General features: G+C 42.8%; 1 long non-coding RNA gene across 1 annotated transcript; it reads right to left on the bottom strand.

The window, feature by feature from the left end:
- Window positions 1-195: 195 nt before the first annotated feature.
- On the bottom strand, window positions 196-3,197 carry LOC310751546. The gene is made up of 2 exons (XR_014542606.1): window positions 2,901-3,197; window positions 196-1,114 (listed from the first exon to the last, which is right to left on the bottom strand). It is a non-coding gene; the product is annotated as an uncharacterized lncRNA (long non-coding RNA).
- Between the last annotated feature and the right edge of the window lie 203 nt (window positions 3,198-3,400).

A 3,400-nucleotide genomic window follows, 5' to 3' on the forward strand; every position in this document is an offset into this window, starting at 1 on the left:
TTACATGTGAGGACTCTTTTTTATAATATATATGGGGGCTGTTTTTTTGAGATGTAGGGCTGTAGCCAGCTAAGTTCTACTCAGTGTAGACCTATTGGAAATAATGTATCTAAGATAGACATGCCCCCCCATGCCTAGGAGTGAAACCTAGGAATGAGTAAAAGAAATCAAAAATGAACAGAACCCAAAATATAATTATGATGCAGATAGATAGCGTTTATTGTAGTGGAAAGAGGAGATCATGAAAGCATTTCTTAGGTGAGCGGCTTCAAATGGGTTGACAATCCTTTCAGCCACAAAAGAGTGAAATGACAAAGGGACAGATGAATTTATAATTGACACAAGGCAAAGGTACACAGGGGAAGGAAGAGATTCTCAGGGAACTGGAAGCATCAGAACTCTTGCAGGCCTGAAGGATATTCAGAGTGCCATCAATGAGTGATAGAAAGGCAACAGAAAGGATGCGCTAAAGAGAGATAGAAGGAAAGCTCAAAGAAGCATTGATCAGGGATGTGTAGGCGAGAGTGTCAGAGATGCTGAGCAACCTTTTGATCCAATCCATTCTGGTTTGTCTGGATGGAGAAGGCTCAGCATTCCTGACACCATACAATCATAGAATTGTAGAGTTGGATGGGACCACAAGGGCCATCAAGTCCAACCCTCTGCAATGCAGGAATCTCAACTACAGCATCCATGACAAATGGCCATTAGACATTGATCCATGGTGTGCATTTCAGGTACCATTCCCCACACCCCGTTCCTATGAGGGATCAAAATCCCATTCGAAAGAGAGACAAGCTCATCTTCGTCTCAGTATAGGAACTGTCGCTGGACGAGAAGGGAGATTGTAAGCAAAAGAATTTGGTTGCATCAGTGAAGGCAGCTGCATTGCTGATGAAGGAGCAAGCATGTTAGCCTGAGTTATCTGGGCAGGGGTGGGGCTGGGGAGAGTCGTGTTTGTTGCCTCTTTCATAACATCCATCTCCATCTCCACCCACATTGTCATCGGCCTAAGTGTTCCGTCGGGGTCCCGCGTCATTACTTCAATAGGCATGCTGCATTTCATAATGGGTGTCATTACGGCTGTAGTCATCGTAGAACAACTGGTGTGAATCTGGAAAAAAAATAACATGGAAGTGTTTAAGATGGTGTACACTAATGTCTACTCGGATTCTGTTTTAATTACAAATTTTGCATCAATAAATACTATGAGCGATCTTTTCTGAAAGTGGTGTCCAGTTACATCACAGTAAATAGTAAAATATAGCAAGCAGATAGATTTTTAGCAAGGTGATATACAGGCACACAAAAAACAAAAAAACCCCTCATCCTCCCAACTTTTCCTCCCTTTTTGTGGGGAGAATGAGGTCTTTGTTCCTCACACACCTGCATGGCAACAGCATGAGGCGAGTCAAAACTACAAATTTGCGGAGGGGGGTATACAAGTTCAAAGAGTGACCTTAGGTGGTCCTTGGTTACTTTGTTAAAGGCTTAGATAAAAAAACCCTCTCCTATACAGTCGTACCTTGGATGTCAAACAGAATCCGTTCGACTTCAGAAACATTCAGAAACCAAAGCGCTGCTTTTGATGGGATGCAGGAAGCTCCTGCAGCCGATCAGAAGCCACAGAAGCCCCATCGGATGTTCGGCTTCCAAAAATAGTTGTCAAACTGGGACAGTCACTTCCGGGTTTCTGGCATTCGGGAACCAAAACGTTTGAGAACTATGCTGTTCAAAAACCAAGGTACGACTGTATTACCCTTACTATGTGAATAGAGCGAATCCTCATTCCTCATAATGCACTTTGTGTCCCTGGATTAGACAATCCGCTCAGGCTAAAACAAATCCATTACACTATTCCAGATATGTAAGTATTTTCATGTTTCCACTGTGATTCACACCAAATCTATGAGGCAAATGTGAACGCTTACAACTCTCTAATTACCCTGCTCCTAAAAAATAAAATAAAATAAGGTCTAGTAGCACCTTAGAGACCAACTAAGTTTGTTCTGGGTATAAGCTTTTGTGTGCATACACACTTCTTCAGATACTTTGAAACAAAAGTCACCAGACCTTAACAGTGTCTCCGAAAAATTTTACACATCAGTTGGGAAGACAGGCGAACTAATATCAGTGTACTGGAAGAAGCAAAGATCACGAGTGTTTAAGCAATGATTCTTCAACATCAACTTTGTTGGACTGGTCATGTTGTGCAGATGCCTGATGATCCTCTTCCAAAGCAACTACGCTATTCCGAACATAAAAATGGAAAGTGGAATGCTGGTGGTCAACAAAAGAAGTTTAAAGACTGTCTCAAGGCAAATCTTTAAAAAATGTAGTATAAACACTGACAACTGGCCTGCGAGCACTCCAGTTGGAGAACAGCCTTTACCAAAGGTGTCATTGGCTCTGAAGACACTCGTACTCAGGACTCAAGGGAGAAAAGTGTGAAGAGGAAGGCCCCCTTGGCAAATCCACACCATGATCAAATCCTGCCCATAAACCAATGCCCCCACTGTGGAAGGACGTGTGGATTCAGAATTGGCCTCCACAGTCACTTAGGGACTCATTGTTAAAACCATGTTTATGGAAGATAATCTTACTCGGCTATGAGTGATTACCAAAGAAGAAATAAGGGATGACATTTCTCAGGAACTAGTAGGAAATAGGAAGGTAGTAGGAGATGGGTGATTGACTCAATGGGTATGGTACCTGTTGACGACTGTTAATGACTGAAATAAGTCCTACAGGAAAATGCAAGGGATAGTATGCAGATGACCAAAAATAGCTCTAGCTGTTCCTTAATTTTTCAAAACACAATCCCTAGCGAATCTCCTCCAGAGTCACAGAATGCCTCTGTGCCCTTTTCCTATTAAAGCTTTGATTTAAAGACAACTTACCAACAGCAGGAAAGGCTGTGCAACTGAAGTCAAGGGAAGCTGGAAGACTCTGGTGAGGAAGACAGAAATGTCTGGAGCATTTATACCGTTTGCTTTTGGCTTCCACGCCTTGAGTCAGCATTACTCTTTCCTAATGGACACTTGGCACAAATGCCTAGAAATCTCACAAACATTTTTCTTTTAATGATTTACCCCATGGGGGAAGAGTGTAATCTCATTCCAGAGTTTATATTTCATTATAGATTATTATAGTCCCTGGTTGGATGCCTTTGTTGGAAGCACATATCCTTAATTACTAATGCCACCTTGGCTGAACCCTTATGTTATTTGATTATGCAAAAGGACGCAAAAAAAATATTTGCGTTTAAGGTCTACGTTTGGCCTCATTGAGGGGACGCGGGTGGCGCTGTGGGTTAAAGCCTCAGCGCCTAGGACTTGCCGATCGAAAGGTCGGCAGTTCGAATCCCCGCGGTGGGGTGCGCTCCCGTCGTTCGGTCCCA

The sequence above is a fragment of the Podarcis filfolensis genome (genome assembly GCF_964270895.1).
Source record: "Podarcis filfolensis genome assembly, chromosome: 16".
In the NCBI taxonomy this organism is placed as follows: domain Eukaryota; kingdom Metazoa; phylum Chordata; class Lepidosauria; order Squamata; family Lacertidae; genus Podarcis; species Podarcis filfolensis.